Source organism: Tamandua tetradactyla, chromosome 10 (assembly GCF_023851605.1).
Source record: "Tamandua tetradactyla isolate mTamTet1 chromosome 10, mTamTet1.pri, whole genome shotgun sequence".
In the NCBI taxonomy this organism is placed as follows: domain Eukaryota; kingdom Metazoa; phylum Chordata; class Mammalia; order Pilosa; family Myrmecophagidae; genus Tamandua; species Tamandua tetradactyla.
Window position 1 is genome coordinate 2,793,304 of NC_135336.1, and position 22,824 is coordinate 2,816,127.

A 22,824-nucleotide genomic window follows, 5' to 3' on the forward strand; every position below is an offset into this window, starting at 1 on the left:
GGCCTAGTTTCCCTCAAAACATAGCAGCCCCGCCCACCTCCACAATACCCAAGGCCTAAAGGGGGCTGATTGACACCTGCAGGTCCAAGGAGTGACTAGGAAGGGGCTATAAGAGCCCAAGCACGTCTAAAACAGGGATTACATTTGGGGGAGATGGAGGAGTTATCAGATCATCTGATTTTATCATCATAGCAACTGTTAAGATACATACAATTATTAGCTCTATTTTATAGATGAAGAAATGGCGGCACAGAGAGGTTAAGTAACTTGCCCAGGGACACACAGCTAGTGAATGAGAGAGTTGGGATTCAGACCCAGGTCTGTTTAATTCCAAACTCATGTTCTGGACCCCTGCACAGACCTCCCTCCCACAGGAAACCACTGAAAGAGCTCTGTGGACCAACGTCCCCTACTCTGTAGGAGTCGATGTTCTGATTCTCAGAGGGGCAGGCCTGCCAGAAGTTGCCTTTAAACAGCAGGTCTGAGGAGGGAGGACTCCATTCTGCCACAGCTGGGGAGGCAGAGGGAATTCCGCCCTGGGCTCGGGGAGGTTGTGTAACTGGGACTTCCAGGGTGCCTGTGTCATTTCTGTGGGTCTCAGATCTGCAGGAGTGGGTGTGTGTGGAACCCTTTACTTGCCTCCACTTGTGGCCCCTGGGGTGAGATGCTCCTCTCAGAGCTGTTCGCAGGGGAGCCCCATTCCCACCCCCTTCAACGACCCCCTGGTCCCGGGACCTGTGCCCTGTTCTCCTCAGGCCAAGTGCAGCTCTGTGGAGAGGGGCTTGGGCCTTTCTCAGAGCAACTCACAGGGCGTGTGTGGCACAGAAACACATGGACTGTGCCTCATCATCCTGAGGAGGAAATGTGTTCTTCAGGTGCCAGCCTAACTCCAGTATTCAGAGCAAAGCCCACGAGTAAAATCCTACTGCACTTCAGTGAAATGACTGCTCCTCTCTCACATTACTAAATGGTAACATGGAACTCTTCACAAGTATGGAAACCGCAGAATTCAGTTCTTGACTTCAGTCAAGGTAGCATAGTGAGTTCATGCTGCAGCCTCTGTCCTAAACACACGGCAACAGTCGACACAATAGCAAAAAAAGTGCCAAAGGGACATAACTGGGCCCCAAACCAAAGGACTATCTCTGGGTACCAGAAGCAGACCAGAAATGCAAAGTGGGGCTTGCTGGCCTCTGAGTCTAGAAGCAACGGCGGCTGCCAGTGGCATGGATACTGGTCACTGGAGCTCAACTCCTCCACACAAGACAGGGTGCACAGCCAGGCTCCCTCTGCCTGTGAAAGGAAACAGGAAAACCAGGGCCAGCTGTCCACTTGCAGCCTACGGCTGAGATGTGGGAAGACGAAGATGGGCTCGATTAGGAACTGAGCCCAGCCACCTCCTGGCCATGTGCCTGGTCTCCCATGTCCCCAGACCACAACAGAGGACCCTGGGATGCTGCTCCATGACCCGGTTTTCAGCTGGGCCTAGGGCCCTGGGGTCCAGCTCAAAGCAGGTGGAGACAGAGCGAAAAACAGATGTGAAAACAAAATCAAAACACCTCCAACTCGCTGTGAGATTGTAAACCAAAGTAAATGAAAGACATTTAATGTTAAGAAAAGCCGTCAACAAAAATCAACATTTGGAAAAGTAATTCACTCCAGATTAATTTAATTTTGTGAAATTCTTACAAAGAATGAAAAAAAATAATAATGTTTCGGATCCTCAGAAAGGCAAATGAAGGTGTTGCATCCATTGGAAATTTACAAGAAATGAAGAGGCAGATAGAAATGAAGCAAGAAATAGATATAAAAAGAATCCATGAGAAACCTCCGAAATGAAAAGTTTAGTCATTGGAAAAAGCCCACAGTAGATAGGATAAACTTTAGACTAGATAGGGAGAATTAGCAAGTTAGATGACATTTATTAGGTATTAAAACTAATACAATGCACAGAGACAAAGAAATTTTAAAACTATGAGTAGTTCTGAGCTATGAGGGATGGCTTTTGAAGGACAACTATGTAACAGGAGTTTCAGAAGAAGAGAATGGCAGTGAAACAATATTTGAGGAGATAGTAGCTGAGAATTTGAATAAATTGCAGAACATCAAAGGCAAAGAGGAAAACACTTAAAATATACCAGAGGGAAAAAAAAACCCAGATTCTTTACAAAGGAACTGTAATTAAGCTTTAAAGGAACATTTATCTCATCAGCAAAACCCAGGCCAGACACAGTGGAGTATATCATCAAAGTGCCAACTTGATTTTCACACCCAGCTAAGACACAGTTAAAATTAAAGGCAAAAAGGGGCACTTTCATACTTATAAAGTGCAGACTCTCAATGAAAGAATTATTATAGAATGCACTTCAGCAGGAAGAAAAAAATGAACCCAGAAAGAAAGAGAAGGATACAAGAAACAATGCTAAGCACAAAAATGGATAAAGTCTGTTGATAAATCTAAATAAATGTTAACTGTAAGCAAAAGCTCCTTCAAAAATTCTTATTTTTGTTAAGGTTATACATACATGTATTTTTAAAAAGTCAAACAATTCTACAGTCAGCCCCCAGGGTGGACCCAATGCGCCCCCTCCCCGTAATCACACCCTCCACATTGAACAAGGCTGATTTGGGGACCAGGAAGACAGAATAATAAATTCTGGGGCGTGGGCTTCTTCTACCTGATTTTCTCTGGCATCACTTGCTCAGGGGAAAGGTGACTGCCATGTGGCGAGGACATTCAAGCGGTCTGCATGGCGGGGCGCTGAGGCCTCCTGACATCGCCCAGCACTGCCCTCTGGGGTGGGGGTGAGCCACTCTGAAGGTGTGTCCTCCATCCTCAGTGAGGCCTTCCCTCAGTGACTGTAGCCCCGGCTGAAATCCTGGGGCCACCGTGGGAGCCCTGAGCTAGAACTGCCTGATAGGAGGCTCCTCGATTCTTGACTCAGAAACTGAGATAAAGTTTGGTTTTTATTTTATGCAACTGACTTTGGGTGATTTGTCATACAATAATGGATGATTAATAGGGCTTATAAAAAAATTCGTAACTCCCCATCCCATCTAACCCCATCCTGGTTCTCAAACCCTTTAGGAAAACACTTGCAACTCATTTTAGCTGGTACTTTGTGTTGTTATTTTGGCATTTGCATGTATATTTCTACATATCTTGTTTATATTTTTCTTATTTTTTTTCATTTTAGATACTATATATTGATCTCCTGTTTTGGAAGATAACATCTTCTTCTCCCCCTTCCCCCCAGGAAACTCTTCACACCTTCTCTCCCACATGGTTACATCATTACTTCTTATTCAGTGCTTATATTACATATTCAGCACTTACATTGGTATTACTATATTAATATTATTCACAGCTAAAACTTTGTACTATGATGTAATTGCATTTCCTTCCTTTTATAAGTTTTTTCCCCCTGGTGACAATAATGACCTATTTTTTTGTTTGTCAGCTTAGATTTCAATTCTGGCGAGTAACTCATGTTACCTCGATGTTTGAACATTCAGGTAGTCTATTAATTTATCCTTTTTCTTGGGGACATTCTCTCTTGGAGTTGTCTGTTCTATTCCAGCTGGACTGGCTGGTCCTTAGGCCTGCTGTGTAGCTGTCATCCTGGAACATCCCATTTCTGTCACTGGGAGGGTTCCTTTTTTCTACCTTCTGTGTCCTCTTTCTTGATACATCCCCTCATTTTGTTTGAGTACATTTTCCAGTGGCTTCTTAAGTAAGGGCACATAAGACACAGGCACATTTTTTGAGAATTTAATCTCTGAAAATGTCTATTCCACTGACATAATTGAGTGATGGTTAATCTGTCCATGTAGCTCTGGGTTGGAAATAATTTTCTTTCAGAAATTTGAAGGCTCTGATCAGTTATATTCTAGTTTCTAATCTTACTGTTTAGAAGTCCATTGACATTTTGATTCCAGATGCTATAGGTGGATCTTTTTTTCCTCCTGAGTAACTTTTAAACTATTCCTTTTTTTTTTTTTTTCACATGGGCAGGCACCAGGAATCAAACCCGGGTCCTCGGGCTTGGCAGGCAAGCATTCTTACCTGCTGAGCCACCGTGGCCCGCCCTAAACTATTCCTTTTATCCCTATCGTTCTGCTATTTAACAATGGTGAGCCTTGTTGGAGGTTGTTTTGAACTTGTCCTGGCATTGTGGAAACCTCTTCATCTGGAAACTCATATCTTTCTTAGAAGTTTCTCTAGAATTATTCTTTGATATTTCTCTCCCTTCCATTTTTCTCCTTGTAGATTTCTTAATTTGTGGATGTTAGACCTTCTGTATTGAGCATTAAAAAATTTTACCTTTTCTTTCCTATTTTCCATCTGTGTGTGTGTATTTCTATCTCTCTGTTTGTTATACTTTCAGGAAGATTCTTTGGCTTTATTTTGCAAATCTTTTTCTAACTTTTTTCTTTCATATTTTTAATATTCAATGCTCCTTTTTTGTCTCTTTTTGCTTGTATCTTCTATTTCTTGCTTCAGATATAGTATCTCCTTTTATTACTCTGAGGTTATTAATTTTTGATTTAACAGGTTTTTAAAAATTCCTAATTGCTTTTATTTGCTCAAAGTTCCTTTTTCTGTGTTTCTTTAAGAAATATCTTTCCCATTGAAAGTTCAGTGTGTGGAATCCTTGCTGGTTTGTATTTATAGTACAAAGCTGACTGGAAGCTCTGTGCGTGGGTGACGTTTGTCCCAGGTGGTTTCATTGTGGGATGGTCTGGCTAGACCATTCTCCTACGGGCCCACACATGCTAACACATGTAGGTCTTTTCTCTGGGTTGATCAGTTTCCCCAGAGAGGAATCTAGACGTCTGCGGACTGGTGGTGTTAGCCTGCCCACTATATTCTCGGAGCTCAATGAAATAGTTTCTTTCATGCGTATTTTAAATCGATCATCCTGTATTTAGTTCTATTCACATCCCCACTCTCAGCGGAGTCTGGTGCCTCTAATTCTTTGAAGTTTCAGGATTATTACACCATATGTCAGCCTGCTTCTGCGTTCCCTACGTGGTTAGCTTAGGTTTCGTCTCTTCCTGGTATGCTGGATCTCTTCTGTCAGGTTCATGTGTCAACTTGGCCAGCTGGTGGTGCCCATTGTCTGGTTGGGCGAGCGCTGGCCTGTCTGTTGCTGTAAGGACACTTCATAGAATTAAATCATGATCACATCAGCTGCATCCACAGCTGATTGCGTTTGTAATGAGTCAAGGGGCGTGTCTTCTGCAATGAGTGACGTTTCATCTAATCACTGGGAGGCTTTTAAGGAGGATTCAGAAGAGACAGTCTCTCTTCCTGTTTCGGCCAGTGAACCTCTCCTGTGGAGTTTGTCCAGACCCTCCATCGGAGTTTTCAGCTTCACAGCCTGCCCTAAGGATTTTGGACTCTATGTTCTCATGGTTAAGTAAGACACTTTTATAAACTTTATATCTACAGATATTTCCTGCTGATTCTGTTTCTCTAGAGAACCCTAGCATATACACTTCCTCTTTGTTCATCTGCTTTTAGATTCCAAATTTTTGTTGGCATCCTTTCATCTCCTATTCTTTTGTGGTTCTAAGCCTCAAAAATCATTTTAGGTAGTTTTAAAATGGTATTTAGAAGGGAGTTAGGGGTAATTGGAAGCATAACTTTTTGTGTGTGCTAAATAATAGGTAAACTAAAGCTCTAGACCTGCACTGTCTAATATGGTAACAACTAGCCATATATGACAACTGAACAATTGAAATGTGGCTGGTCCAAACTGAGTTGTATTACACTCACAACACAGTACACACTAGATTTCTGAGAATAATTATGAACAAAATAATATAGACTACTCATTAATATTCTAAAACATTGATTATATGTTGAAATGACAATTTTTTAGATTATTGGGTTAAATTAAAAAAATATGTATTTTTTGGGTACATGGTCCTGGAATCAAACCCTGGTTTCTCGCATGGAAGGTGAGCCTTCTACCACTGAACCACCTGTGCACCCAATAAAATATATCATTAACATTAATTTTTATTATTTATTTTTACCTTTTTTCATGCGGCTACTAGAAAACATGTAATTACATACATGGCTTGTTTATTTCTACAGGACAATGCTGCTCTAGACAACAATGAAAGATTGAGGATTGGTTTAATCGTCAGATGGAGAGTGATAATGTCTAACTTTTAGAAATAACCACCATTATGTAAGTAACTTACAATCAATTAAACTTATAAGCTATGCATCTAAGGTAACCAGATATGAAGACTGAAAATGAATTATGAAAAAATATGTACCATGAAAATATTATCCAAAAGAAAGATGGTGTAATAGTTTTACATTAGACAAAATTAAGGTTAGGGGTGTTCTAGCTTGCTAGCTGCTGGAATGTGATATACCAAAAATGGAGCAGCTTTTAAAAGGGGGAATTTATTAACTTGCAGGTTTATAGTTCTAAGGCCATGAAAACCTCCAAATTAAAGCAAGTCTATAAAAATGTCCAAATTAAGCACCAACCAGAGGTTACCTTCACTCAAGAAAGGCCAATGGCTTTCAGGGTTTCTCTCTCAACTGGAAAGTCACATGGCAAACACAGCAACATCTGCTAGCTTTCTCTCCAGGAATCTTCTTTCATGAAGCTCCCCCAGGGGCATTTTTTATTTCTATTTTTTTTTATAATTATAACAGCTATTTATTAAGGACTTATTACTCTGTGAAGGACTTTTATAATTTCCTTTTTTTTCATTTTTAAAACATTTTGAATTGTATAATATATCATGTATACAAAACAAAGAAAGAAAAAAACAGTAGTTTTCAGAGCACTCTTCAACCAGTAATTACAGGTCAGATCCCAGAGTTGGTCATGGGCTACCAAACAATCCTCTCAGATTTTTCCTTCTAGCTGCTCTAAAACATTCACTGGAAGCTAGAAGGAATAGATATTCTTTTATCATCACAATTGACATTTTTTTGTGAAAAATAACATACATTCAAAAAAAGCAATACATTTTAAAGCACAGCATGACAATTAGTTGTAGAACAGATTTCAGAATTTGGTATGGGTTACTATTCTACAATTTTAAGTTTTTACTTCTAGCTGCTCTAAGATACTGGAGACTAAAAGAAACATCAATTTAATGGTTTAGCAATCGTATTCATTTGTTAAACCCTACCTTCTCTGTATAACTCTACCGTCACCTTTAATCTTTCTATCCCACTCTTTAGGGGTATTTGGGTTATGGCCATTCTAACTTTTTCATGTTGGAAGGGTCTGTCACTAATATGGAGTAGGGAGATGGAACTAGCTGCTGTTCTGGAGAGGCTGGGCCCTCTAGGTTTCAGGACTTATCTGGTTCAGGGACCCATCTGGAGGTCATAGGTTTTTGGAACGTTCCCCTAGTGAATGAAACCTTTGTAGAATCTTATATATTGCCCTAAGTGTTCTTTAGGATTGGCTGGAAAGGTTTTGGTTGGGGTTTGGTAGGTTATGATAGGTAGCAAAGTCTAACTGAAGCTCGCATAAGAGTAATCTCCAGAGTAGCCTCTTTACCCTATTTGAACTCTCTCAGCCACTGATACTTTATTAGTTATACTTCTTTCCCCCTTTTTGGTTAGGATGGAATTGCTGATCTCAGAGTGCCAGGGCCAGACTCATCCCTGGGAGTCATCTCCCACGCCGCCAGGGAGACTTTCACCCCTGGATGTCATGTCTTATGTAGGGGAGGGCAATTATTTCACTTACAAAGTTGGGCTTAGAGAGAGTGAGACACATCTGAACCACAAAAGAGGTCCTCCAGAAGTTACTCTTAGGCCTGCCTATAGGTAGTCTAAGCTTCTCTGCTGCCTACATAAGCATCACAAGAGTAAGCCTCAAGATCAAGGGCTTGGCCTATTCATCTGGGTGTCCTTAATGAATTTAATGCAGTATCAGGATGTTCCCTGGTGGTAAAGTTTAATGGTTTCATATTTTTTCTCCCATCCCTCAAAGAGCTTTGCCAATACTTTTAGATTATCTGCTTACTGTATTCTAGGATGTATCCAGGCATTACATTAAGCTGTACAGGATTAAAGGCCCTCATTCTTATTCTGGGCTCCCTGTGTTTCAATTGTTCAAATGATCTATCAAGACAGGTTGAGTTAGATTATGTGCTACAGAAAATTTAGGTTCTAGACAAAATAAACCTTTGGTTCCTTTGGTCTCAAAGAGTAGGTGTGGTACTAAAATATAGACAATGTCTTCCTTACCCTTGTGTTCTGAATTCCCTTAATCCCAATATGATCACTTCATTCTTATCTCTAAATACGAGGTTATATATATCCTGGTATCAAGAAATAATAATTACCACTCTGGACTAAATATGTCTGCTTTAAGAGCTTACAATCTAGGCCTCTGCTTTCTTATAACCATTTTCTAAAGGAGACCATACAATAATTGTTCTTTCATTTCTGGCTTATTTTGCCACACCAAATGTCCCACAAGTTCATTCACATCATTGCATGCCTCACAACTTTGTTCCTCTTTGTAGCAGCACAATATTTGATCATGTGTATACACTGTCGTTCACCAATCCACTTCTCAGTCAGTGCATCCTTCAGCCACCTGCATTCATTAGATATCATGTGTAATGTCCAAAGTCCACAATCCATCAACACTCTCAATTTTAGATAATTTCATTGTTTCCAAGAGAAAGATAACCAATAAACACACCCTCACCAAATAGAAAATCAAACCTTCCCTTAACTCTTGTCCCCTGCCCCTCCCCCACCCCGTTATTTACCTCTGCTTTTGCTGTGGTAGTGTTGATGCTTTCGTGTTAAACATAGCCCATAGCATGCAATAGCAGTTTCCCCCCGTAACCAGGGCTTAAATAAATGCTCTTTGTACATGCATCATACCTTTAAAGTAATTCTTGCAAGAACTAATTCATATTTCTAGTGTAAATCAGTGGGACACATAGATCTATACAACCCCTTTCAATCTTGTTCATCATCAATATGGTAGTATTACTTATAGATCCACTAGAGAACCATCTTCATGTCTATCTATTCCTTTATATTTGAGTTCAACCTCATTAGCTAACCATTCACCCAATCTAGATTTGATGTATTTCTAAATTCCCTATAGTCTGTATTATAAGCCTCTGATTTCATTTTTATCATCGTCATAAAAGTGGAGTCATACAGTATCTATCCTTTTGTGTCTGACTTATTTCACTCAGCATTATGTCCTCAAGGCTCACCCATCTTGTCATGTGCTTCAGGACATCATTTGCTTTTAATGCTGCATAATATTTCATCGTATGTATATACCACATTTTGTTAATCCACTTGTCTGTTGATGGGATTTGGGTTTTTTCCATCTTTTGGCAATTGTGAATAATGCTGCTATGAACATCGGTGTACAAATATCTGTTTATGTCACTGCTTCCAGCTCTTCTGGGTATATACCAAGTAGTGCTATTGCTGGGTCATAGGGTAACTCAATATTTAGTTTCCTAAGGAACCGCCAAACTGTCTTCCATAGTGGTTACACCATTATACATTTCAACTGACAGTGCCTAAGTGTCCCAATTTCTCCAACATTTACAGTTTCCTATCTGTTTAATACAAGCCATTCTTACAGATGTGAGGTGGTATCTCATTGTAGACTTGATCTGCATTTCTCTTATAGCCAATGAAAATGAGCATCTCTTCATATGCTTTGAGGCATCTTTATTTGCTCTTCAGAAAAATGCCTATTCATAACTTTAGCCCATTTTATAAATTCAGATGTCTGTTCTCTTGTTGAGTTGTATGATTTCTTTATGTATACAGGATATCAAATCTTTGTCTGATGTATGATTTCCAAATATTTTTTCCCATTGAGTTGGCTGCCTCTTTACCTTTTTATTTATTTCATCATATAGTTGTGCATTTATTATCAGAATTAATTTTTGAACATTTTCATTATTCTTAAAAAAAACAATAACAATAAAAATAAAAAAAAGAACACCCAGAACATCCCAACCCAATACCCCTTATTATCCCTAAGTTATTTCTTGTCCTTATTGTTTTACTCATCTGTCATACCCTGGATAAAGGGAGGGTCAGTCACAAGGTTTTCACAATCACCTGGTCACACCATAAAAGCTACATCATTACACAAGTTGAAATTTTAAAATATTAATTACCATCTATTTTCAGCACACTGCAGTAATGACATTCTTTTGTTCTTCCTCATGCAAAAACATTTTTTAAATTTGTACATTTAGTCACTATCATTATACACTCTAGGCATTCCTAGATTATACCATCTCAATCTTTATCATCTTTCTTTGTGATTTCACTTATGCCCCAGCCCTCCTCCCTCTATCATTCTCAGATGCAGCTTCATTCAGTGTTTTAACATAATTGTATTACAGTTAGGCAATACCGTGCCGTCCATTTCTGAGTCTTTATATTCAGTCCTGTTGCACAATCTGCATCCCTCCACCTGCAATCACCCAACATCTCACCCCATTTCTATCTCCTGATGGCCTTCGCCACCAACGAAACACTCCAAGTCCATTCACCAATGTCAATTTATATCAGTGAGACCATACAGCATCTGACCCTCTGTTTCTGGCTAATCACACTCAGCATAATGTCCTTAAGGTCCATTCATGCTGCCACATTCTTCATAACTTTATTCTGTCTTACAGCTGCATAATATTCCATCTTAGCCAACTTTCTGTTGATGGACATTTTGGCTGCTTCCATCTCTTGGTAATTGTAAATAATGCTGCTATAAACACTGGTGTGTAAATGTCCATTTGTGTCCTTGCCTTCACGTCCTTTGAGTAGAGACAGCATATAGATGGGTCCTGTTTTTAATCCATTCTGCCAGACTATGTCTTTGATTGGAGAGTTTAATCCATTAACATTCAGTGTTATCACTGCATGGGTAGTACTTTCTTCTACTATTTTGCCTTCTGGACTTTATATGTCATATCTAATTTTCCTCCTTTTTACCTTTACTCATAGTCTTCCTTTCTACACTCTTCTCTACACCTCTCTTTTCTGTCTTCGTATCTGTCTCTAGTGCTCCCTTTAGTATTTCTTGCAGAGCTGGTCTCTTAGTCACAAATTCTCTCAGTGATTTTTTGTCTGAAAATGTTTTAATTTCTCCCTCATTTTTGAAAGACAATTTTGCTGGATATAGAATTCTTGGTTGGAAGTTTTTCTCTTTTAATAATTTAAATATATCATCCCACTGTCTTCTCATCTCCATGGTTTCTGTTGAGAGATCTGCACATAGTCTTATTGTGCTTCCCTTGTATGTGATGGATTGCTTTTCTCTTGCTGCTTTCAAGATCCTCTCTTTCTCTTTGACCTCTGACATTCTGATTATTAAATGTCTTGGAGTACTTCTATTTGGATCTGTTCTCTTTGGGGTATGCTGCACTTCTTGGATCTGTAATTTTAAGTCTTTCATAAGAGTTGGGAAATTTTCAGTGCTAATTTCCTCCATTAGTTTTTCTCCTCCTTTTCCCTTCTCTTCTCCTTCTGGGACACCCACAACACATATATTCATGAGCTTCATATTGCCTTTCAATTCCCTGAGTCCCTGCTCATATTTTTGATTTTTTCCCCTATATTTTCTTTTTCTTGCTGAATTTCAGATGTTCCATCCTCCAGTTCACTAATCCTACATTCTATCTCTCAAAATCTACCATTGTAGGTTTCCATTGTTTTTTTCATCTCTTCTACCTTGCCTTTCATTCCCATAAGTTCTGTGATTTGTTTTTTCAGACTTTCAATTTCTTCTTTTAGTTCATTCATTGCCTTCTTTATATCCTCCCTCAATTCATTGATTTGGTTTTTGATGAGGTTTTCCATGTCTGTTCGTATATTCTGAATTAATTGTTTCAGCTCCTGTATGTCATTTGAATTGTTGGTTTGTTCCTTTGACTGGGCCATATCTTCAATTTTCCTAGTGTGATTTGTTATTTTTTGCTGGCATCTAGGCATTTAATTACCTTAATTAGTTTATTCTGGAGATTGCTTTTTCACTTCCTTTACCTAGGGTTTTCTTGCTGGATGAATTTGTTGTCTCTCTGTTCTTTGACATTCAGTTCAGCTTAATCTGGACCTCTAGCTTAGGTTTTGTTTAACAGAGGAGAATTTTTCAGTTCTTGTTTTCTTGTTTCTTGCCCTGCTTGTATGGTACCTTCTCCCCGCCCCCTTAGGAGTTCTATATAGGTATTATAGACCAAAGCTGGATTTTCCCAGACCAAACTGGCCTCCTATCAGTAGGAAAGAGTCACCTGCATCAGTTTTCCCTGAGGGTGAGACCAGCAGGTTGAAAGATTTCCCTGTGAAGTCTCTGGACTCTGTTTTTCTTATCCTGCCCAGTATGTGGCGCTTGTCTGCCTGCAGGTCCCACCAGCATAAGATGATGTGGTACCTTTAACTTTGGAAGACTCTCCCTGCTGGGGGCGTGGTGGAGACGGAGGAGAGGTTGTAAGCTGATTTTAATGGCTTCAAATTATCAAGTCCTGGTGTCTGAATTCCTTGGGGGAGACATTCCACCTGAGTTGGTTCACCCCTCCTCTGGGGAAGGCACAGGCTCCAGACAAGCCCCCCAAAGAGCTCACTTCTGCCTATGCCTGGGGCAGTTGCAGCCTGAGAAGTCCTGCTGTTGTATCCAAAGGCAGTCAAGCCTTTGTAGAAACACAGCAACAAACCTCTGTTTCCTTCTTTTTTACCCCCCCCCCCCTTTTTCTGTCAGCCCTGCCTCCTTTGGCACAGGGCAAAAATGAGCAACCTCTGCTTTGCCCAGGTTCACCTAAGCTGAGGGCCTATTTTTAGTAGTCAGAATTTGTTAATTAATTCCACAATTGGCGTTTGATTGTGCTCAGTCCCTGCTGCTGGTAAAGCCCTTTCCTTTCCCCTCTGGGAAGCAGCCTATGGGGGAAGGGCGCCAGCCACTGCCGCTTTGGGAACTCACGGTTCTGGGGGGGCTCGCAGCCGGTCCACCTGGTCCAGACTGGTGTACACTGTGTGTCTGGTCACTGATGTGGCCCCAGGAGCTGTTCTGTTCTGTTTCTGTTTATTTAGTAGTTTTTCTGGAGGACGGAGTAAAATGTGCACAATTTTAAGCCACCATCTTGGCCTGACATTATGTTTTGTCTTCGAAATATTCCACAGCTTGGTTCAAGAAGGCCAGTAATATTCAGGGTTTCTCTCTCATCTGAAAAGACACATGGCAAACACAGTCACAGTTTCTCTCTTGGCTGGAAGGGCATATGGCAAGCAAGGTGTCATCTGCTACTTCCTCTCCTGGCTTCCTGTTTCACGAAGCTCACCTGGAGGCATTTTCCTTCTTTATCTCCAAAGGCCACTGGCTTGTGGGATCTCTGCTCTCATGGCTATGTCGTTCTTCTCTGCTCTCTCTGAATCTCTCCTCTTTACCTTTTTGACAGTCTTTTGAGATGTAGAGACATTTGATTTGGGGGAGTCCCCATTTATCTATTTTTTCTTTTGTTGCTTGTGCTTTAGGTGTAAAGTTTAGGATGCTACCTCCTATTACTAGGTCTTGAAGAAGTTTTCCTACACTTTCTTCTAGAAGTTTTATGGTGCTAGTTCATATATTTAGGTGTTTTAACTACTTTGAGTTAATTTTTGTATAGGGCGTAATGTATATCATTCTTTTGGCTATTGATATCCAGTTCTCCCATGCCCATTTATTGAAAAGACTACTTTGTCCCAGTTCACTGGATTTGGGGGCCTTGTCAAAAATGAGTTGACCATAGATTTGGTGGTCTATTTCTGCACTCTTGATTTGATTCCATTGGTCAGTGCTTCTATCTTTGTGCCAGTACCATGCTGTTTTGAACACTGTGGCTTTGTAATGAATTTTAAGTCAGGAAGTGGTAATCCTCCCACTTTGTTTTCTTTTTTTTAGGATGTTTTTAGCTATTCAGGATCTTTTCCCCTTCCAGATGAATTTGATAATTAGCTTTTCCAAGTTTTCAAACTACGTTGTCGGAATTTTGATTAGTACTGCATTGAATCTGTCAATCAACAGATTGTCAATCTTAACTACATTTAACCTTCCTGTCAATGAGCATTGAATGTCTTTCCACCTATTTAGATCTTCTTTGATTTCTTTTAACAATGTTATGTAGTTCTCTGTGTACAAGTCCTTTACATCCTTAGTTAAATTCATTCCTAGGTACTTGATTCTTTAGTTGCCATTTTGAATGGAATTTTTTCCTTAATTGACTCCTTGGTTAGGTCATTGCTTATCTTTAGAAATATTACTGATTTTTGGGCATTTATTTTATATCCTGCCAACTTGCTGAATTTGTTTATTAGCTCAAGTAACTTTGTTATAGATTTCTCAGGATTTTCGAAGTATAGTATCATGTCATCTGCAAATAATGAATGTTTTACTTCTTCCTTTCCAATTTGGATGCCTTTTATTGCTTTGTCTTGCCTGATTGATCTAGCTAGAACTTCTAGTACAATGTTGAATAATAATGGTGACAGAGGGCATCTTGTCGCTCCTAATCTTCGGGGGAAAGCTTTCAGCTCTCACCACTGAGTACAATGATGGCTATCAGTTTTTCATTTATTCCCTTTATCAATTTGAGGAAGTTACCTATGATTTCTATCTTTTGAACTGTTTTTATCAGAAAAGGATGTTGAACTTTGTCAAATGCTTTTTCAGCATCAATTGAAATAATCAGATAGTCTTACCCTTTCAATTTGTTAATGTGCTGTATTACGTTAACTGATTTTCTTGTTATTCCTGGATAAATTCCATTTTGTCATGGTATATGATTCTTTTAATGTGCTATTGGATTCAATTTGCAAATATTTTGTTGAAAATTTTTACATCTGTGTTCATTAGGGAGATTGGTCTGTAGTTTTCCTTTCTTGTAGCATCTGTGCCGAGTTTTGGTATTAAAGTGATGTTAGCCTCATAAAATGAGTTAAGTAGTGTTCCTTTTTACTCAATTTTTGGGAAGATTTGAGCAGGATTGGTTTTAGTTCTTTTTGGAATGTTTGATAAAATTCCCTGGTGAAGCTATCTGGCCCTGGGCTTTTCTTTGTAGGAAGATTTTTGATGACTGTTTTAATCTCTTCACTTGTGATTGGTTTGTTAAGATCTTCTATTTCTTCTTGAGTCAGTGCAGCTTGTTCATGTGTTGTTAGGAGTTTGTCCATTTCATCTAAGTTGTCTAGTTTGTTGGCATATAATTGTTCATAGTGTCCTCTTATGATTTTTAAAAAATTTCTTCAGGGTCTGTGGCAATGACCCTGCTCTCATTTCTGATTTTGTTTGTTTGCATCCTCTCTCTCTCTCTCTCTCTCTCTCTCTCTCTCTCTCTCTCTCTCTCTCTCTCTTTTTTTGTCAGCCTTGCTAGTGGTCCATCAACTTAATTGATTTTCTCGAAGAACCAACTTTTCTTGTATTAATTGTTTCTATTGTTTTTTTGTTCTCCCATTCATTTAACTCTGCTTTCATCTTTGTTATTTCTCTTCTATTTGCTTTGGGGGTTAGTTTGTTGGTCTTTCTAAAGTTCCTCCAGGTGAGTAGTTAAGTCCTCAATTTTTGCTCTTTCTTCTTTTTTAATATAGGCATTTAGGGCAATAAATTTCCTTCTCAGCACAGCCTTTGCCACATCCCATAAGTTCTGATATCATTTTCATTCTCTCCAGATAGCTAATGATTTCTTTAGCAATTTCTTCTTTGACCCACCCATCATTTAAGAGTGTGTTATTTAATCTCCATATATTTGTGAAAGTTCTTGTTGTTTGGTGGTTATTGATTTCTAGCACCACTCCATTGTGATCAGATAAAGTGCTTTGAATAATTTCAATATTTTTAAATTCATGAAGACTTGTTTTGTGCCCCAGCATATGATCTATCCTGGAGAATGTTCCATAAGCACTAGAGAAGAATGTATATCCTGGTGTTTTGGGGTACAATGACCTATATATGTCTGTTAAGTCTAATTCATTTATCAAATTGTTTAAATTCTTGTTTGGGCTTCCGGTCATCTAAATACCTCACAAAAAATGCATAGAAGTTCTCCCCTGAAGTCTAAGGACCATTTCCTAGGTTTTCAGCATTATTTGTTTCCTTGTTGATCCTCTGCCTGAATTGATCTATCGATAGAGGAGAGTGGTGTATTGAAGTCTCCCACTATTACTGCTGAGACGTCTATCACTCTGTTCAGTTTTGCCAATATCTGTCTCATATACTTTGGAGCTCTTTGATTGGGAGCATAAACATTTATTATTGTTATTTCTTCTTGGTTAATTGTCCCTTTTACTAATACATAGTGTCCTTCTTTGTCTCTTATGCTGTATTTACATTTAAAATATATTTTGTATATATTTTATACTCCTGATTTATTTTGGTTACAGCTTGTATGAAACATCTTTTTCTATGTTTTCACTTTCAATCTATTTGTAGCCTTGTGACTAAGATGAGTCCCTTGTAAACAGTATTTAGATACATTATATTTCTTTATCCATTTTGCCAATCTATATCTTTTTTAAATTGGTAGGTTTAATCCATTAACAAAGTTAATACTGTAAAGGCAATTCTTGAATACACCATCTCATCCTTTGGATTTTGTTTTTCAGACCTGCATGTTCTTTTCCCTCTTTCTCTTTTTATTCTTTGGTTTACCACTACTGGTACTCTTCAATTCTGTGCCCTCCTCTAGAACTCCCTCTCCTATGTTCTTTTTTCAGCCCACAGTATTCACTTTAGTAGTTCTTGTAGAGCTGGTCTCTTGTTGACATATTATCTCAGCCTTTGTGTGTCTGTGAAAATTTAAGTCTCTCCCTCAGTTTTGAAGGACTGCCAGCCGAGTAGTCGAACTCAGTCTTATGTGGTTTCCCTTGTATGTAGTAGATTGTTTTTTCTCTTCCTGCTTTCAGGATTCTCTGCTTCTCTTCAACATTTGACAGACTGACTAATATGAGTCTTCGGGTAGGCCTATTTGGATTTATTTTATTTACACTTTCTTGGGATTCTTTGATTTGCATTTTTATATCTTTATAAAGGTTGGGAAGTTTCCCCCATTATATCCCCCACTAATCTTCCTATCCCTTTACTCTTCTTTTTTTTTTTATTAATTAACGGAAAAAAAGAAATGAACTCAACATTTAGAAATCATACCATTCTACATATGCAATCAGTAATTCTTAACATCATCACATACATGCATGATCATCGTTTCTTGGTATATTTGCATCACTTTAGAAGAACTAGCAACACAACAGAAAAAGATATAGAATGTTAATATAGAGAAAAAATAAAAGTAATAATAATAGTAAAAAAACAAAACAAAACCCTATAGCTTCGATGCAGCTTCATTCAGTGTTCCAACATGATTACTTTACAATTAGGTATTATTGTGCTATCCATTTTTGAGTTTTTGTATCTAGTTCTGTTGCACAGTCTGTATCCCTTCAGCTCCAATTACCCATTACCTTACCCTGTTTCTAACTCCTGCTGGACTCTGTTACCAATGACATTTTCCAAGTTTATTCTCGAATGTCGGTTCACATCAGTGGGACCATACAGTATTTGTCCTTTAGTTTTTGGCTAGACTCACTCAGCATAATGTTCTCTAGGTCCATCCATGTTGTTACATGCTTCATAAGTTTATTCTGTCTTGAAGCTGCATAATATTCCATCGTATGTAAATACCACAGTTTGTTTAGCCACTCGTCTGTTGATGGACATTTTGGCTGTTTCCATCTCTTTGCAATTGTAAATAACGCTGCTATAAACATTGGTGTGCAAATGTCCGTTTGACTTTTTGCCCTTAATTCCTTTGAGTAGATTCCCAGCAATGGTATTGCTGGGTCGTATGGCAATTCTATATTCAGCTTTTTGAGTACCCGCCAAACTGCCTTCCACAGTGGTTGCACCATTTGACATTCCCACCAACAGTGGATAAGTGTGCCTCTTTCTCCACATCCTCTCCAGCACTTGTCATTTTCTGTTTTGTTGATAATGGCCATTCTGGTGGGTGTGAGATGATATCTCATTGTGGTTTTGATTTGCATTTCTCTAATGGCCAGGGACATTGAGCATCTCTTCATGTGTCTTTTGGCCATTTGTATTTCCTCCTCTGAGAGGTGTCTATTCAAGTCTTTTTCCCATTTTGTAATTGGGTTGGCTATCTTTTTGTTGTTGAGTTGAACAATCTCATTATAAATTCTGGATACTAGACCTTTATCTGATATGTCGTTTCCAAATATTGATTCCCATTGTGTAGGCTGTCTTTCTACTTTCTTGATGAAATTCTTTGATGCACAAAAGTGTTTAATTTTGAGGAGCTCCCATTTATTTATTTCCTTCTTCAGTGCTCTTGCTTTAGGTTTAAGGTCCATAAAACCACCTCCAATTGTAAGATTCATAAGATATCTCCCTACATTTTCCTCTAACTGTTTTATGGTCTTAGACCTAATGTTTAGATCTTTGATCCATTTTGAGTTAACTTTTGTGTAGGGTGTGAGATATGGGTCTTCTTTCATTCTTTTGCATATGGATATCCAGTTCTCTAGGTACCATTTATTGAAGAGACTGTTCTGTCCCAGGTGAGTTGGCTTGACTGCCTTATCAAAGATCAAATGTCCATAGATGAGAGGGTCTATATCTGAGCACTCTATTCGATTCCATTGGTCGATATATCTATCTTTATGCCAATACCATGCTGTTTTGACCACTGTGGCTTCATAATATGCCTTAAAGTCAGGCAGCGCGAGACCTCCAGCTTCGTTTTTTTTCCTCAAGATGTTTTTAGCAATTCGGGGCACCCTGCCCTTCCAGATAAATTTGCTTATTGGTTTTTCTATTTCTGAAAAATAAATTGTTGGGATTTTGATTGGTATTGCATTGAATCTGTAAATCAATTTAGGTAGGATTGACATCTTAACTATATTTAGTCTTCCAATCCATGAACACGGTATGCCCTTCCATCTGTTTAGGTCTTCTGTGATTTCTTTTAGCAGTTTTTTGTAGTTTTCTTTATATAGGTTTTTTGTCTCTTTAGTTAAATTTATTCCTAGGTATTTTATTCTTTTAGTTGCAATTGTAAATGGGATTCGTTTCTTGATTTCCCCCTCCGCTTGTTCATTGCTAGTGTATAGAAATGCTACAGATTTTTGAATGTTGATCTTGTAACCTGCTACTTTGCTGTACTCATTTATTAGCTCTAGTAGTTTTGTTGTGGATTTTTCCGGGTTTTCGACGTATATTATCATATCGTCTGCAAACAGTGAGAGCTTTACTTCTTCCTTTCCAATTTTGATGCCTTGTATTTCTTTTTCTTGTCTAATTGCTCTGGCTAGAACCTCCAACACAATGTTGAATAATAGTGGTGATAGAGGACATCCTTGTCTTGTTCCTGATTTTAGGGGGAACGTTTTCAATTTTTCCCCATTAAGGATGATATTAGCTGTGGGTTTTTCATATATTCCCTCTATCATTTTAAGAAAGTTCCCTTGTATTCCTATCCTTTGAAGTGTTTTCAATAGGAAAGGATGTTGAATCTTGTCAAATGCCTTCTCTGCATCAATTGAGATGATCATGTGATTTTTCTGCTTTGATTTGTTGATATGGTGTATTACATTAATTGATTTTCTTATGTTGAACCATCCTTGCATACCTGGGATGAATCCTACTTGGTCATGATGAATAATTCTTTTAATATGTTGTTGGATACGATTTGCTAGAATTTTATTGAGGATTTTTGCATCTATATTCATTAGAGAGATCGGCCTGTAGTTTTCTTTTCTTGTAATATCTTTGCCTGGTTTTGGTATGAGGGTAATGTTGGCTTCATAGAATGAATTAGGTAGTTTTCCCTCCACTTCGATTTTTTGGAAGAGTTTGAGGAGAGTTGGTACTAATTCTTTCTGGAATGTTTGATAGAATTCACATGTGAAGCCGTCTGGTCCTGGACTTTTCTTTTTAGGAAGCTTTTGAATGACTGATTCAATTTCTTTACTTGTGATTGGTTTGTTGAGGTCATCTATCTCTTCTTGAGTCAAAGTTGGTTGTTCATGTCTTTCCAGGAACCCGTCCATTTCCTCTAAATTGTTGTATTTATTAGCGTAAAGTTGTTCATAGTATCCTGTTATTACCTCCTTTATTTCTGTGAGGTCAGTGGTTATGTCTCCTCTTCCATTTCTGATCTTATTTATTTGCATCCTCTCTCTTCTTCTTTTTGTCAATCTTGCTAAGGGCCCATCAATCTTATTGATTTTCTCATAGAACCAACTTCTGGTCTTATCGATTTTCTCTATTGTTTTCATGTTTTCAATTTCATTTATTTCTGCTCTAATCTTTGTTATTTCTTTCCTTTTGCTTGCTTTGGGGTTAGCTTGCTGTTCTTTCTCCAGTTCTTCCAAATGGATAGTTAATTCCTGAATTTTTGCCTTTTCTTCTTTTCTGATATAGGCATTTAGAGCAATAAATTTCCCTCTTAGCACTGCCTTTGCTGCGTCCCGTAAGTTTTGATATGTTGTGTTTTCATTTTCATTTGCCTCGAGGTATTTGCTAATTTCTCTAGCAATTTCTTCTTTGACCCACTCGTTGTTTAGGAGTGTGTTGTTGAGCCTCCACATATTTGTGGATTTTCTGGCACTCTGCCTATTATTGATTTCCAACATCATTCCTTTATGGTCCGAGAAAGTGTTGTGTAAGATTTCAATCTTTTTAAATTTGTTAAGACTTGCTTTGTGACCCAGCATATGGTCTATCTTTGAGAATGATCCATGAGCACTTGAGAAAAAGGTGTATCCTGCTGTTGTGGGATGTAATGTCCTATAAATGTCTATTAAGTCTAGTTCATTTATAGTAATATTCAGATTCTCTATTTCTTTGTTGATCCTCTGTCTAGATGTTCTGTCCATTGATGAGAGTGGTGAGTTGAAGTCTCCAACTATTATGGTATATGAGTCTATTTCCCTTTTCAGTGTTTGCAGTGTATTCCTCACGTATTTTGGGGCATTCTGGTTAGGTGCATAAATATTTATGATTGTTATGTCTTCTTGTTGAATTGCTCCTTTTATTAGTAGATAGTGTCCTTCTTTGTCTCTTTTAACTGTTTTACATTTGAAGTCTAATTTGTTGGATATTAGTATAGCCACTCCTGCTCTTTTCTGGTTGTTATTTGCATGAAATATCTTTTCCCAACCTTTCACTTTCAACCTTTGTTTATCTTTGGGTCTAAGATGTGTTTCCTGTAGACAGCATATAGAAGGATCCTGTTTTTTAATCCATTCTGCCAATCTATGTCTTTTGATTTGGGAATTCAGTCCATTGACATTTAGTGTTATTATTGTTTGGATAATATTTTCCGCTAACATTTTGCCTTTTGTATTATATATATCATATCTGATTTTCCTTCTTTCTACACTCTTTTCCATATCTCTCTCTTCTGTCTTTTTGTATCTGACTCTAGTGCTCCCTTTAGTATTTCTTGCAGAGCTGGTCTCTTGGTCACAAATTCTCTCAGTGACTTTTTGTCTGAGAATGTTTTAATTTCTCCCTCATTTTTGAAGGATAATTTTGCTGGATATAGGAGTCTTGGTTGGCAGTTTTTCTCTTTTAGTATTTTAAATATATCATCCCACTGTCTTCTAGCTTCCATGGTTTCTGCTGAGAAATCTACACATAGTCTTATTGGGTTTCCCTTGTATGTGATGGATTGTTTTTCTCTTGCTGCTTTCAAGATCCTCTCTTTCTCTTTGACCTCTGACATTCTAACTAGTAAGTGTCTTGGAGAACGCCTATTTGGGTCTAATCTCTTTGGGGTGCGCTTCATTTCTTGGATCTGTAATTTTAGGTCTTTCATAAGAGTTGGGAAATTTTCAGTGAAAATTTCTTCCATTAGTTTTTCTCCTCCTTTTCCCTTCTCTTCTCCTTCTGGGACACCCACAACACATATATTTGTGCGGTTCATATTGTCCTTGAGTTCCCTGATACCCTGTTCAAATTTTTCCATTCTTTTCCCTATAGTTTCTGTTTCTTTTTGGAATTCAGATGTTCCATCCTCCAAATCACTAATTCTATCTTCTGTCTCTTTAAATCTATCATTGTAGCTATCCATTATTTTTTCTATGTTTGCTACTTTATCCTTCACTTCCATAAGTTCTGCGATTTGTTTTTTCAGTTTTTCTATTTCTTCTTTATGTTCAGCCCATGTCCTCTTCATGTCCTCCCTCAATTTATCGATTTCATTCTTGAAGAGGTTTTCCATTTCTGTTCGTATATTCAGCATTAGTTGTCTCAGCTCTTGTATCTCATTTGAGCTATTGGTTTGTTCCTTTGACTGGGCCATATTCTCAATCTTTTGAGCGTGGACAGTTATCTTCTGCTGCTGGCGTCTGGGCATTTATTCAGATTTCTCTGGGTGTCGGACCCAGCAAGGTCGTAAGGTTTTTCTGTGAAATCTCTGGGATCTGTTTTTCTTATCTTGCCCAGTATGTGGTGCACGTGGCCCACGTTTGCCTCAAGTGTTTGGAATGGGTCTCCCCCAGTCACCGATCTCCACGGCCTGGGGATTTCGGATCCAATTCTCTCCGTTGGTTCAGGGGCCGTGCGTGGTGGGGGCGTCAGCTGCCGTGGCTTGAGGGGACCCTGTGGCTGGTTGCGGGCTGCAGCGGGCCTGGGGGATTCCCCACCGGACCAGGAGGCCTCCCGCGGGGAGGGGCTACCGTGGCTTGGATAGCCCTCCTATCCGAGACTCGTATCCGCGGACTCGAAGCAGAGACTCGAAGCCGCCCGCAAAAGAGGGGTGCCACCTGCCTCGGCTTGGGAAACTTGC

The 22,824-nt window shown here is 38.7% G+C and overlaps 1 long non-coding RNA gene across 1 annotated transcript in view; it reads right to left on the reverse strand.

Moving 5' to 3' along the window:
- Positions 1-22,824, reverse strand: part of LOC143647784 (uncharacterized) — a 52,029-nt gene that overhangs the window by 737 nt on the left and 28,468 nt on the right. The gene's annotated exons all lie outside the window — the stretch shown is intronic.